Source organism: Lytechinus pictus, chromosome 8, assembly GCF_037042905.1.
Source record: "Lytechinus pictus isolate F3 Inbred chromosome 8, Lp3.0, whole genome shotgun sequence".
Lineage (NCBI taxonomy): Eukaryota > Metazoa > Echinodermata > Echinoidea > Temnopleuroida > Toxopneustidae > Lytechinus > Lytechinus pictus.
The window spans coordinates 9,981,972-9,997,162 of record NC_087252.1 but is presented as its reverse complement, the minus strand read 5'-3'; positions in this window follow the sequence as shown (position 1 = coordinate 9,997,162).

Below are 15,191 nucleotides of genomic sequence, written 5' to 3'. Positions count from 1 at the left end.
TGGGGAAATAATCAGCCTCTTTTGACCAAGACTAGCAACATTTGGGTAAATTACCGCTGCAGGGGTGACTGCAAAAAAGTTGAAAAAAAATGTTACTAAAGTTGTTTTTTCTTTAAAATTTTGATATTATGGAAACTAATTACAACTATTGTAGTAAAAGAAGAGCATTCATCACCCATAAATGGTAATAATTTTTTATTCAAATTATCTATATTTTTGTTAATTACCGAAACATTTCAATCCAAAACCGAGTGACTTACACAGTTTTTTGTGTATCAGTCCCATTTATTACTTTTCATGTATTAGTTTGTCAAAATCTAAAGTGAATAGATTCCTCTCGACATCTTATTCTAACTTTAGTTGAAGTAGACCTAAATTAAGGGAAAACTTTTGTAACTTTTAAGACTAGTCTTGGCTCAAACATTAGGCCTGGATCTAGCCTAGGCCCAAGATCTACAACTAACATCCGTCTGTTTGGAGGAGAATTGAACATTGTTTTGACTTTTTTACTTTCCTGAAGTTCTGAACTTAGGCTGAAGCAAAACGTAACTTTAGTCCAGTGCCGTAGTGGAGCAACTGAGACTGAAGCTACATATGCCTAGATGAGTAGATCTAACGTTAGACCTAGGCCTATATTGGTCTAGGCCTAGAACATTCAGGGCTTAGCCTGGCTTAGCCATAGGACAGGGATAGATCTATCTAGATCTACATGTAGGTCTAGAATAGTTCTGACTTAGAGGTAAAAGCTTAAGTTCAGTCTCCGACTGTATTTTTGGTTGTTCCGCCAAGTACGAGTACAACACTCGACAGTCTAACGGTAACGTTACGTTGGCCTAGTCTCACCAATGTGATATGACAGTAAATGTAAAAAACTTTTAAATAAATTCCCAGAAACGATGGTTATTCCTGTCTACAGTGCTAGATCTAGCGTATATGCATTGCTTGCCAACTACAGGCTAAACTAAAAGTTAGATCTATACTAGTCCTAGTCTAGACATCTATGTAGATCTAGATCTACTCCTGTTACTTTTAGGTCCATCTGTTTGTTTGGAGGAGTTTTTATTTTATAAATTTGTGGGACTTGTTTAGATCTAGGTTTCCAGGACTAGAAAACGGGCCTAAAACAGCTCAGTCTAGACTAGGGCCTAGGTTTTATAATAATTTAGATCTACGCAGCCTAGCCTGTGCTTTCTTCTATTCATTCTAGATTCTTTTCCTAGCCTAGCCGGTAGCCCTAACGTTAGGACTGGCTGATCTAGTCTACTGTTTGATCTAGAAATCTCTCTAACCTAGGCCTAGATCTAAACTAAATGACTTAGACTAAAGTACTTAGATCTATATTAATCTAGGTGCATATATATAGGTCTAGATCTAGACTAGTTACTTGTAGACTCAATCTCAATGTAGATTCTAGATAAAAAAATAGTAAATGTAGGCTAGATCTAGTCTAGGCCTACTTCCACTACTCATCTAACGTTAGGCCTGAAAAGGAAGTAGGCTAGGGATCTAGCATTGGATTATTTCTAGGACTAAAGGATCTTGATCTACGCTTAGATCTAAAGCTAGGGGCTGTAGTTCGAGAGCTAGAGTAGAGGTATAGCTCCCCCCAAAAAAATAAATAAATAAAATAAAAAATTAAACTAAGCCCACAGCTACATGTAGTTCTCTGACTTTGTAACCAAACAAAAGTTAGCATTGACCATTGTCTTAATCTTATTTTGGCGTATGTAGTTACCATACAAACACATATCTGACTTGATGAATGAGAAAATGTGTCTTGCAGATTATTTTTGCTCAAAACCTACATTTCATGAGCACATAGGCCAATGTCATAAATGAAGAAGTAGTTCAATCAACATCATGCTGTTTACACATCTATTGATTTGATTTGCTGTTACCATGGCAACACATTTTTCAATGTATGTCTTGCAGATCTATACCTTAAAATCAATGTGTGAGCCAACTTTTATAAGAATTGGTTGAAAACTAATAAAAGGGTTCAAACCACAAGATTTTCACCTAATTTCATGATGCTGTTACCTTGGCAACACGATTTCTGATACAGACAAAAATAGTCTTGCACATCTTCAACTCAAGACTAATGTGTGTGCCAAATTTCATGAGCATTGGTTGAAAAAAGATGAAGGAGTTAGAACTACAAGATTTTCACCTTATTTTCGTAAAATAATGTTGTTACCATGGCAACACAGTTTATGATACAGGCAAAAATATGTCTTAGACATCTGCAACTCAAGACTAATGTGTGTGCCAAATTTTTAGGAGAATTGACCAGCTGAAAACTGATAAAGTAATTCAAATCACAAGATTTTCATCTAATTTTTGTTATTTTTTTTGTTACAATGGCAACACGAATTTTTTTTTATAAAGGCATAAAATATATTTTGCACATCTTCACATCAAGACTAATGTTTGTGCCACATTTCATCAGAATTTGTTAAAAACTGAGGAAGTAGTTGGAACTGCAAGATTTTTACATAATTTTTGCCATAATATACTGTTACCATGGCAACACAAATTCCGACACATGCAAAAATGTGTCTTGCACATCTTCACCTCAAGACTTTTGTCTGTGGCAAATATCATGAGAAATGGTTGAAAAATTATTAACCATTCTTCTCCCATACAGCATGGCACCTTCAAATGCACCAGCAACAGGTGCATCATATGTGAAATACACTTTCACGAGGGCGACACTTTCACCAGCAACTCTACAAGCCTGTCTCACCAAATCAAGGGCAACATAACGTGCACTACCACTATTAATGTTGTATATCTCATCACTTGCAGAGTTTGTAGGGTACAATACATAGGGGAAACCAAAACCACACTCAAGAGACGATTCTACGGGCACAGCTCCACCGTCAACACAGCAAAGCTGGAAACTCCGGTTGGCCGCCATTTTAACCTCCCTTACCACTCCATCACTGACATGATGCTACAGGGCATCGAATCTTTAGGTACCCGTCCTGACTCAGTCCGTACTAGCAGAGAGAAGCTCTGGTTGAGACGATTTCGCACCACCCAACCTCATGGCCTGAACATCCAAGAGGGGAACGACTGATTATTCTTTCCTATCCACTTTCAATTTATATATACATATCATTTTCCCCTCAGCTCTTTTGAATAGTTACATTATAGTTTCTTCCTCTACTTTCCTCCCATATCTCATACAAGCTCAGCTCCATTTTTTCCTTCCTTATTCAGGCGATATAATAATTATTATATATATATATTTTTTTTTCTCCACTCACCTCTTTTAGATTTACCACATTTGCTTATTTACATGTATACTATGGTTTCTTCATAATACACCCCCTCTCTTCTATGTTTGCTTTTACCTTTTTAGGCAATTTGCTTCCCCTTTTTCACATATACAGGTTTATTTTTTTCCTACTGTATAGTCCTATGTTTTTTTCCCGTCACACCTAGCGGATTACAATATCAGTTACACCATATGTGTATTTATATTTTATCATATACATTTCTTTTTTGGATATATTTATATACATATCACTTATAGATACATATTTACACTTACCTTCTTCTCTTAGTTTGTTTAATGCTTTATCATATATACTTATATGTCTTTTGCACATTATCAGTTGTTCCCCATTCTTTTTCTTTTTTCCCCCACTCTTATGCACCAGTTTATTATGCCTTTCTTTGTAACCTGTTTGACCCACCTCTCACTAATTCTCTAGTTATTCATCCCTCTATCACTGTTTTGTTCCAGATCCTGTTTGATGTTGCCTGCCTCATTATCTTAATCCCTCTTGGCCTTACTTACACTAACTTTCCTTTGTGTCTGCCTACTGCTTTTCTTTCAGCCCCTTCACTAACCCGATTGGTCTTCTCAACTCACTAATGCCCCTTTTGTCTCCTTGTTTCTAGTGCTGCTGTAGCTTGTTTGTGGTCTATATTATAGTTGTTCCACTTTATATGTTTGTCATTTTGCCTCCGACGAAGATTCTGCTAGGATCGAAAGCTTAGGCCCCTTTTTTACTTTCTAAATTATAAAGTAGTTAAAACCAAATTTTCACCTAATTTTCGTTATTTAATATGTTGTTACCATGGCAACGCAATTTTTTTCATATATTTTAGGCATAGAATATGTTTTGCACATCTCCACATTAAGACTAATGTCTGTGCCAAATTTCATGAGAATTGGTTAAAAAGTGAGGAAGTTGTTGGAACAGCAAGATTTATACATAATTTTGGCCATAATATACCGTTACCATGGCAACACAATTTCCGACACATACAAAAATGTGTCTTGCACATCTTTTCCTCAAATCCAATGTGTGAGCCAACTTTCATGAGAATTGGTAGAAAACTGATGAAGTATTTTAAACGGCAAAATTTTGGCCAAAATATACTGTTACCATGGCAACACAATTTCTGAAAAAGCAAAAAAAAATAATTTCTTGCACCTCTTTACCTTGAGACCAATGTGTGTTCCAAATTTCATGAGAATCGGTTAAAAACTGAGGATGTAGCTAGAAATGCAATAGGTATAAATTCTAAAAAAATTGTTGGCCATGATTTGTTGGATTTAAACCAGGCTTAAACTACCCCCTGCGCGAGTTTAACTTTTTGAGGAATTATTACCACACTTAGACCAGGGTTAACTTAAACCTTGCTATCGGAATACGAAACTTAAACCTAGGTTTAAATATGGCAGTTTATTACCACACTTAGACTAGGGTTAAGTTAAACCACGCTATCAGAATACGGGCCATAGTGTCTAAAGTGTTGCGATTTGACATGAAACAGCCCAAAATGCGCCGATAACGTGCAAAAGTCTGATAATACCGACCAAAGTGTTTAATATACCAATGGTTCCGTAGTTCTGTTCCAAAACATTGAAAATCCATGTCATTTTCATCATACTCTCTTGATTTGTAGAGGAATATATTCTAAAGCCGTTAAAACATAAAAAATATGGGGTCCATGTGCTCGTTTTTAAACTATCCCTGTCTAAATTGTTGCGAGTTGACCTGAAACAGTCTAAAATGTGCCTTAAACGGGCAATACTATCCAAAATGTCTAAAATAAGATGGTTCCTTAGTTTTGCCCCCAAACATTTAAAATCCATTGAATTTTCAGCACACTCTCTAGATTTGCAAAGGAATATATTATGTAGGCGTTAAAATATTAAAAATATGAGGTCCGTGTGCTCGTTTTCCAATTATCGGTGTCTAAAGTATTGCGATTTGGCTTGAAACAGCCCAAATAAGCCGAAAACAAGCAAAAGTCTGATAATACCATCTAAAATGCGAATGGTTCGGTAGTCTTGCTCCCAAACATTGAAGATCCATGTCATTTTCATCATACTTTGCACATAGATACTTTCGCACCTGACTATTCAAAATATGAAAAAAAAATAGCATGGGTCCATCTGCTTGATTTTTTGCTATAGAGCTTCAAACATCACCTAAATGGATGTTCTTAAGAATTGCGCATTCAAAAGAATTTGGCATTTTTAGACCTCACGAGATCACAGAATAATAGTTTAAAGCTCTAGTACTCAGTCAAAATCCATGTATCCTTAAGATGTATAATCTATTTATATTGCTATTAATTGTTTTTTTTAAGTCTAACAGCACTCTCAGTTCTTAATTATTGCGCGAAAGATAACAAAATCTCAACCTCAAAATGTGAAATTTCAATGACAAACTTGAGAAGTACAAAAAATGCTGCATTTTATTCAAAACCTATGTTATTTTCACCAACCTTTGCAAAGTTGTAGAGGAAGGTATACCTAAGAGGGGCAAACATTAACAAATATGGGTTCATGTGCTTATTTCCAAACTATCGGCACTTTTATTGGAACAAAATGTGCTTTTTAAAACACCCCAAAACGCGCCAAAAGCTTTGTATCTGTGTGAGGACAAATTCCAAACCACTCTTCCATTTATTAAAGCCCATGGTCATATTCGTCATAGTTTGCAGCACTACAGAGTTAAGGATTTTGATATTGTTGAGGTATTATTTAAAAAAAATGGTCCACAGAATAATCTAAATAGCTTTATAAGATAACACATGGGATCTGCAGTATACTGCACTCATATCGAGCTGTTCATCTATTGTGACGTCAGCACGCAGAGTGTAAAATATGCGCAGATCATGATGCGCAAAAACATAACTGTGGAACGTCCTTGAACGACTTTTGCGACTGGTGGTATTAATGAGTTGATTCAATTAATTTGGCTGAGCTACGTCTCTTGATAAAATATTTCTTGAGTAGTTTCCCTTCTTTTTCGAAAAAGGGGCATTGAAATAAATAATGAAATTCATATCCCATGACTTTAATATTACAAAGAGAACACACTCGCATATTCCGTGGAACATTCGAATATCTACCGGAGACAATTGGTGGTTTATGGTTACCACATCTAAATCTACTAAAAATAATTCGTTAACGTTTAGGAAGTTCGATCAAGTACTTCTTGAAGCGGATATTTTGTAAGATTATTAAGCCTTTGCGTGCGACGGGCTTCCACAGAAGCCCGTCGCACGCAAAAGCGAGTCGTGAAATAAGCGTAAAGGTGAAATAAGCGTAAAACCTGATGGCTTAATGCGCAATGCTGCCCGAGGTTATGTGAGCTTACATATTTCACTTTTCGCTTTTAATATTTTTGCTCCCTGGTAGATTACTGCAGGGTAAAAAACTCGTGGCGTTGTCCAACACAAACAGCGAATATTCTTATTCGCGCAATCATGCGAGATTTCGCATTCGGTGAAAGAGACACTTTATTAAACTCGACTAACACCTCGTTGAATAAAGCATCTTTCTTTAGCCTCATGCGAAATCTCGCACCATCGTACTCATGCATAGATATTATACAACGCCTACTTAGTTTGTTGTACGCGAGCAAATGGGAGGCTGAATGTCAAACATCCGTACCGTTGCACAAAAGACGTACCATCCAAAATGTTAAGTTGCACGGCTTTAGGAGATGCCGTTACAATTCGATTTAATTCATTGCGATCAGTCAAAATGAAAGTGCAATACGCGTATAAGCCTGCTGGCTAAATGCGCAATGCTGCCCAAGAGCATGTGCACTTGTGGGATTTTGCTTTTTGCTTTCAATATTTTTGCTCCCTTTTCATAGATTACTGCAGAGAAAAACTCTTTTTTTTTTTAATATTTTCGCTAAATTCCGAGGCGTTGTACAACACAAATAGCGAATATTCTTATTCGTACAATGGTGCAAGATTTCGCCATTCGGTGAAAGAAAGAAAAGCTCTATTCAACTCGTCTAACGCCTCGTTGAATAGAGCATCTTTCTTTCACCTCATGCGAAATCTCGCACCATCGCACTCATGCCTATTCGCTATTTGTATATTATTCGCTACTTGTATACCATTGCACGGCTTGAGGAGGTGACGTCACAATATGATTCAGTTCATTGCGCTCAGTAAATGCTTGGTCACACACGCGTGTCGCACAGCCAGTGTATTAAATTTTTCACCCAATTCGTTGTCATTCGCTAGATGTGCGTTATTATGCGTTAAGCACGTTAGACCAACGTTATCTGTGTGCGTCGAGATTTTTTAAGCATGCTTAAAAGCTGCGCAAAGCTCGATGCATGACTGTACACGTTCGAAGAACGCATGACATACGATGGGCGTACGATTAGTATTCGTAGCAAGTACGGCGACGAACGAATATCGCACACGAAACGTGCATTTAACGCTTTCCCAGCGAACATGCAGCGTGTTGAGCGAGTGCTAAACGGGTCTCTAGTGCACCCAATACCCTTCTTGCGTGTTCTTAGCGGTAGCGTGGCGTTTGTCTAGCCTGTGGTCATGTGGTACAATTTTAAGCGCGCCAAGCACCACCTTCCTCGTCACTTTTCATCCAGCCCTCATGGATGATGACAAAACAAAGGTCTATTTTCTAATAGAACCTAGAATCTTATTTGCTCTTCAACCGAATAATAAAAGCAATATAAATGTTACCATTTCGTGGAAAAAAATTACCCTTGTCGTAATTATGCTATAAAGAAAAGGTTTAATCATTCAATTTACCCTCATATGAATATATTTATTTATGTCCAATAAAAAATGTACCTGCCGTAATTCAGGATGATAGCCATTTTCCCGGAAAACAACATTTTCTGCCACTACTTTATTTTATGGGACTTTCACACATTTGTTTTTTATAGTGGTTAGGGGTCAGTGAATCCATGCATACAGGAGTGTCACGTTATCATTGGAAGTTGATTTGGAATCATTTTTGCAAACTTTCATTTTCGTAATGGGCGGTCACAGTCACGTGACTGCATGCCGTTGTTCGCGGACTATACGTTGAACGCGCAGTGAATGCACTGGCCGTTCGTACTACACGCTTGAAACACGTAGTGCATTTGCTGGGAGTTCTAACTAGAACTGCAATCGTTTCAGAACGATGTGCATGCATTGACGCCTGTGATTTTATAGAGGGCAAGAAATAGAAGGATATAGAGAGAAAAATCTAGATGATATACATTTTCAAAATATCAGAGGGCGCTATCTGTTATTAGGAATGGTCACTGATGTGTAACACACAGTTGGATTATGGTAATGATACAATTGACAAACCCTGAAAATATGAGACCAAAATGGTTGAAAACAAAGAAGTTATGGCCATTTTAAATTTCTTTAGTTTGCAAAAGGAAGGCGCTATTTCTGAATGTAATGGTTACTGATGCGTAAAAAACATATGGATCATGAAGGATGAAATTATTAGCCAGCCCTGAAAATATAAGACCGAAATGAATGATAACAAAGTTATTGTCATTTAACTATTTGTTGACTTTGCAACTGAGGGCGCTATTTCTAAAAATAATGGTCACCGATGCGTAACAACAAGTGAATTATGTAGAATGTTACCAGAAGCAAACCCTAAAAAAGAGACCGAAATGAATGATAACAACAAATTTATTGTCATTTTTCATTTTGAGACTTTTCAATAGAGGGCGCTATTTATATAAGGTAGTGATCACTGATGCGTGAAAACCATTTGAAATATGAAGGACGATACTAGAGGCAAACCCTGAACATATGAGACCAAAATGATTAGAAAGAAAGAAGTTATGGCCATTTTACTTTTTTCAACTTTTCAATAGAGGGCGCCTTTTCTAAAGACGATGTTCACTGATGCGTAAAAAAACATAAGAGATTATGAGTATTGATACAATAAACATACCCTGAAAATCTGAGACCGAAATGAATGAAATCAAGGAACTTATGCCCATTTTAATATTTCTTTACTTTGCAATAGAGGGCGCTTTTTAGATGTAATGGTCACTGATGCGTAAAAAATTGTCGAATCGTGTAGATTAATACCTTTAATAAACCATTAAAATATGAGACCAAAATGGATTCAAACGGGGAAGTTATGGCAATTTTACATTTTCAACTTTTCAATAGAGGGCGCTATTTCTAAAGGTAATGGTCACTTATTCGAATTAGAAAACATCTTATTATTAGCAAACCCTGAAAATAATAAACCAAAATAAATGAAAACAAGGAAATTATGGCCATTTTACTATTTTGCATTTTTCAATAGAGGGCGCTATTTATCAAGGTAATGGTTACTGATGCGTAAAAAAACGTTTGATTTATGAAAGATAATATCTTGATCAAATCCTATAAATATGAGATCAAAATGATTAGAAACAAGAAAGTTATGGTAATTTTACTTTTTTCGATTTTCCAATAGAGGGCGCTATTTCTAAAAGGTAATGGCCACTGATGCGTAAAAAGAAAATGGATTATGAAGGATGGTGTCTTAAGCCAGCCCTGAAAATATAAGACCGAAATGAATGATAACAAAGTTATTGTCATTTAAATATTTGTTGACTTTGCAATAGAGGGCGCTATTTGTAAATTTAACAGTCACTGATGCGTAAAAAATTGTTGAACTATGGAGGATGATACCATTAGTAACACATGAAAATATGAGACGGAAATAAGTAAAAACAAGGAAGTTATGGCTGTTTTACGATTTTCCTAATTTGCATTTCAATAAAAATTAACATTTTGAACGTAGACTATTTTCGATTAGAATTTAGAGCAAGAAGACGGCATTTTAAAGGGCAAATTGTAGTTCATATATGAAAGGGCAAATCTTAAACAATCTACTGCAATTTGTTAGAAGTCTGTAGCATGCAGGATGCGGGAGTTACGACGAGATTAGGAATGGTATGCAAATGGACTTGAAATTTACAAAATGGCGCCTGGATGGTCATGCATGAGTGATTTTGGGAAATGAAACAAACGGTGCACAACTAAGGGTGCTGGGGACTATGCCTGCTAAATTTGGATGAATTTGGATGAGGAAGGTGGCCTGGGCAGAGTTCACAAACTCTATGTGTTAAGTGAATGGGGGTTTTGGCAGAAGACGGAGAAGAAGACTAGAACTGCAATCGTTTCAGAACGATGTGCATGCATTGACGCCTGTGATTTAATAAAGAGGGCAAGAAACAGAAGGAGATAGAGAGAAAACTATATTGTTGTTGTTGTTGTTGAATATGATGGCGCTCTTCAATCTCTCCAGATTATACGCGCCAGTCGCTTTCGTAAGTAGGACGTCGTCGGCAAAGGCGATCCATACGACGTCAAACCATTGGTTACGATTATATGACATATTAATGTAGATTAGTCACCCATCCACCTATTATATTAGTAGGTCCTACAAGATTAAACATCTTCGAGGAATAACACTTTAATCCAAATAGAGAAATTAAATATCGCGCGTGCTAAATGAGGTTCGTGGAAAGGGCACACCAGCTAACTAATCGGCTACTAGTTATATATTCATAGAATTTCTTACAATCTTCGTCAAAAAAAAATCAAATGTGAAATCACATACAATTTCACGTCCTTCTTATTCTTTTTTGTCTTTTCTTAGTTTCTTATTAATATGAATAATGAATCCTTATTTCGTGTTTTGTATTTGAAGAAAAGAAAAGAAAAAAGAAAACACACACACACCTCACTGTCAAAACGGTTAGTGGCATATATATAAAACATAGTAGTTCCCGTGTATAATCGGGATTAATTAACAATTGTTTAAGATTCGGTTCATTCATCTTAAGTTTATTGAACATAATGCGTCTCTCCTTTACATATTTTGAACAAAATAAAACATAATGTTCAATAGTCTCAAATACATTGCACACCTCACAGAGGCCTTAAGAGTGATGTTTAATTTGAAAAAAAATAATAGTTTAATTTGCACTTACCTACTGTGATTTGATGAAGGAGGCATTCCCCTTTCCGAGAAAAACCTTTTCTATATGCCTGTTTAAAAACTTTATCATGAATAGCATATAAAAATATACCATTTCTAGACGAATTCCAATCAGCTTGCCAGATACCTTTATAAAATGTCATGCGTGAGCATGTAAGTTCATTTATAGTGTTTGGTAAAACGATGTCTATAACAAATTTTGCGGCTCCTTTCTTGGCAGCTTTTTTGGACGATCTCATTGCTGTTAACATCACAATGTGAGGGAATCCATTCAACATTAATACAAATATCTTTCAAACTGAGTTTATGAGTTTTAAATAAAATATCATTAATAATAATGCATTTTATGAAACATGAATCAGTCATATTCAGTGCTGACAAAGAGTCGCAAAAAATTACAACTGAACATGGTTTATCAAAGGAGTCTAACCATCGACAAATGCCATTAAAATGGCCATGAGTTCCGCTCTCATGATACTTACATTGGATAACCTGAAATACTTTTTTCATTTTATATTGAGGAACATAAAATGCTGCCCCCGTTCTAAAATTTTCCTGTTTGGATCCATCAGTATATATATGTAAATAACCATTCCAATTCCAATTCTTTCTAGAACGATATATTTCATCTCGGCCGTTAGCATATCCTTTTTTCTAATTATACGATGAGCATAAAACGACACAGGAGGGCGGGACAAACGCCATTCCGGGATTTTTGTTAATAAGTTGTCTTGCTTCTCTACAAGTACCTCATCACTACAGGCTCGAAGTTTGAAAGGTCTTTCCCCTTCCTTCCATTCGTGTCTGTTCGTATGTTCAATGAAAATTTCTCTACTTGGATGGCATGAAGTGCTAAACAACAATTAATATCTAAATGTATCATTAAAGGTAAATGCCAGTTTTGGTAACGATATCAAAATTAGTTCGTACAGAATCCATTGAAATGACAACCAAAGTGTCTGTTTGTATTAAAATAAAGAATATGTGCCAAAGGATTCTGGAAGAAATTGTGTAATTGCTGAGAAATTTATAGCAAATAAGCACAGGATTCGGGTCAAGCATCGGGCACGACATTCAAAGCAATAATTATACACTGTCCCACGTGCGCTCATCTGTGTTGGTGATCTTTAGTGTGAATATTTTTCAGCGTAGATTTCAAGATTTCACAAAGTTCAGATTATGTGACTGTACCAGATCTACATCCTCGATGATATACTGACAATTAAGCCTGGTTTTACAGACTTTCTCATGAAATCAGTGTTTACTGCAACTATACTGACATTTCTCTTTAAACAGTTTTCTCCGAAGATAAAACTGTAATTCACCGGTCAAAACTTGTAGAGACTCTAATGATACATTGTATATCGTTCCTGTAATGATTTTCATAGCTCTATATTGTATAGAGTCAAGCTTTTTCTTAAGAGATGTACAGGCAGAATCATACATTTAACTTCCATAGTCTAAAACAGATCAAATAAGACCTTTGTATATCATCATCAAAATTTCATACCTATTCCCCCAGGATGTACCCGAAACGCAACGTAATAAATTTAATATTTTCTCACATTTATCAATAATCGCATTAATGTGGCTAGACCAAGTTAGTTTCGAGTCTTACCACATACCAAGAAATGTAAACTGCTCACAATGAGGCAAAACATGCCCATTTATTTTCAAAGTAATATCTTTCTTTTGTTTATTGGTAAAAACTAAAACTACAGACTTTGTGTGAGAAATATAAAATGTTCATCTCCAGCACCAGATTTCAATTTCATGGAGGGCTTCTTGCAGCTTTTGGCGAACCAGATCTAAGTTTGAGCTAGTAAACCAAATCGCGATATCATCTGCATAACATGATAGTTTTACTTCACTTTCTTTAATCTTTAAGTCATTTAACATCATTGTAAAAGTGACAGGACTTAATGAGCTACCTTGCGGGATTCCGTGCTCTAATACATACTTTTCTGACATACTATTGTTAACTTTCACGTTACAATATCTATTTCTCAAGAAAGCTCTAATAAAGAAAAATAATTTTCCACTAATATCTAACATTGGCATTTTTTCAAGAAACCTCCTTTCCATAACGAATCAAACGCCTTTTCCAGGTCAAGAAAAACTGCCACGGTATATTTGTTCTCCTTCAATGCTAAATGAACATCTGTTTCAAGCCTGACTAAATGATCTTTGACACTACGATATTTGCGGAATCCTGATTGAAGTTAGTTAAACGTTTTCTTATTATCTAAAAACCGATTCAGACGGTTTTTAATCATTTTCTCCATGACTTTAAACAGGGTTGATAATAAAGAAATAAGTCTATAGGACGACACTAAACTATGATCCTTTCCAGGTTTCAAAATAGGTATTTAAACAACTTCATACCACTGATAAGGGAAATGTGAAGTTTTCCATATGTAGTTGTACAGATCTGTGTGACATCAAGCGCTATTTGGGGTAAGTTTTTTAACATAATCGCATGAATATCATCCTTACCTGGCGCTGAGTTTTTCAAATCTTGGAAAACACTCTTCATTTCGTTCATGTTAGATTCGTCATTAATGCAGTCATCATTCGACATTTCTTTCCATTAATTATTTTCATTTTCACCATCATTATTATAAAAAGATCTGTCAATAGACTTGAAAAAAAAAACGGGCAACCGCATTAGCCTTATCTTTAGATTCACTAACGATATTGCCGTCAACGATTAAATTGTGGAAAATATGAGTGTTCATTACGCTATCTCTCATTCATTTTACTTGTTTCCATACTTTTCCGATATCTGTAAATCTTTTCATTTTACCGCAGTATTTAGACCAATAGTCATATCGTGCTCGCCGTTGCACCTTCTGAGCAAATGCTTTCTTTTTCAAGTATACAGTGCGTATAAAAAAAAACGGGACAGATTTGAAAAGTCTATAAAATTTTAGTTTTAAATTATGATGTCTATATTTTATTGTTAATAGGTGCTCTAAGGTCTTGTCTTTCAAATGCTATCAAAAAAATTATTTTCGTTCATGCTTGAGCGAACACGGTTGTTGGGGGTTCAAAAAGAGGCTTGCGCCAGAATTGCAGAATATGAGAAATATGATGATCGGACTTCTTGCTAATTAGCAGACTTCCTCTTAACCTTTTCATTATCTTTGCCATGATTTTCAAATCATGCGGTCAAAATTCATTTCAGATTTATTTATTTGCTTGAATTATTCTGTTGTTTCTTTTTAATATGCTCTCTGTTAGCTTTGAATATTCCTTCTTCAAGCTAAAATAATTTTTTTTCAACCGAATTATGGGAGAGCATGGATTTTTTATTCAAATCATTTCATTATGTGCTACAAAGGTTATGGTGCCTTTTGAATAAAGCCACACAGATGGGCGGGCGCTTGGGTTCCCCCCCCCCCCTCAATTAAAAAAATCATGACCAAGAAAAAAAAAGTGGACAGGACATAAAAGGAAAGATAGAAAGTAAAATATGATATTATTTTCTGAATATTATGTCAAAATCTATCACAAAATTTTATATTGTAATAAAAAAAGTGGGAATATTTGCGTGCTCACTTCGCTCGCTCACAACTTTTTAATACATTTTACCCGATCTGCCATATCTAGCTCCTTCAAAATTGACTCAATACACCATTGTCATTGAAAGACATGAATCCCTTCCTGAGTTTCCTGTCAAGCGATTAAACTTGGTCAAGGAATTAATGACCCCTTGAAAAATAGATTCATGTATTTTAAAGGTACATAACATAATTTGTTTCACATAATAAAACCATTTGAATAATCACAAGTTTTCCCATTTAATAATTCAAATCTTCTTGCTTGGGTTGACCAAAAAAATCTTCTTTTCTCAGTTACTTATGAAGGAAAATTAAAAGGTAAGAGAAGTTTAAATGAAAAAAAAAATAATTCAATTAAATAAATA